A 1219-nucleotide genomic window follows, 5' to 3' on the forward strand; every position below is an offset into this window, starting at 1 on the left:
TCGGTAGCTTTTGCCTTCTTCAAATATTGTTTAAATTGCAACTCTGGAGGAAAAGTATGTTTTGTAACTGATCAGAAAAAATATATAAAATAAATATCAGACAGAGGCGATTGGAAGAAGGTCACTCTCCTTGCCTCACTTCTGCAAATCCCTGAGGGCTGGGAGTGGGGACAGCGTGGGGGAAACTGAGGCAGGAAGGGACCCATTTCTGGAACCAAGTGGCTGATNGCGCGCATCGCAGACCAGGTGTGGGCGGAGTCTGAGCAGGAAGGGACCCAGCCCAGAAGGTCCAGTGGTCCAACCGAGTCCTACTGGAAGGGGCGGCTGTGCAGCTTCCATAAGGACCCCCTCCAGGACCCTCCCCCCAGGACCCCTACACCTTCTGTGAAAAGCTCACCTTGAACCCCACGGGCTCCACATCTCTTTGAGACCGGGGCTGCCCGCAGACTGGTGGGGTGAGGGCCTGAAGCTCAGTTTGCTCATCTGAGAAATGGACACAATAAGATGCTGCCTAAGAGGTGCTTCTTGAGGCTTTTTTATCAGCCGCCCCCTAGGGAGCCCCCCAGTGCATTCGCAGACCCCGCACCCCAGGCCACATTGCCTGATCGCCCCCATGCCCACTTCTTCTCATCTTCAGGGGGCCCCCACGGCAGCCTGTGATCTGGGAGATGTAGGAGAGTGGGCAGGGAGTGTGGGAGTGGTCTGCAGGGGACCCCCACAGGGGTGCATGGGGAGAGTCTGTCTGGGATTGTGAGCTCTGCAAGATGCCCAGGGTGACCCTGTTTCCCCCCCCCCCAAACCAGGCCCTCCTTCCACAGCACAGGACTTGGCTGGGAGAGCCCCAGGAGCCTGCCCGGATTCAGTGATTCTGAGCCCCCACCATGCAGACTGAGAGGTAGAGGAGAGATGGGGAGGGGGCTGGCTGGGGTGCCTGAAGCCCTCCCCATCTCCTCGGCTCAGCCTCCAGGCATGAGACATGGAATCATCCAGAATGACCATTGAAGCTGGATGTAGTTACTGCGCCCACTTTACAGACCGGCAAGTCGAGGCAGAGAGAAAGAAAGGCAATTGCCAAGGCCACACACAGTTCGAGCTGCTTCCCCAGCAGTGAACGGGGCTGGGGAGGGGTCTGCAGCCCCTGGTCCGCTGAGCCTGGAGGGGCTGAAAGCTTGTGACGCCTGGGCTCCCACCTCCTGCGGGGGGGGGGGGGACATTTCTG

The sequence above is a fragment of the Crocuta crocuta genome, unplaced genomic scaffold (assembly GCF_008692635.1).
Source record: "Crocuta crocuta isolate KB4526 unplaced genomic scaffold, BGI_CrCroc_1.0 scaffold443, whole genome shotgun sequence".
NCBI classification, from domain to species: Eukaryota; Metazoa; Chordata; class Mammalia; order Carnivora; family Hyaenidae; genus Crocuta; species Crocuta crocuta.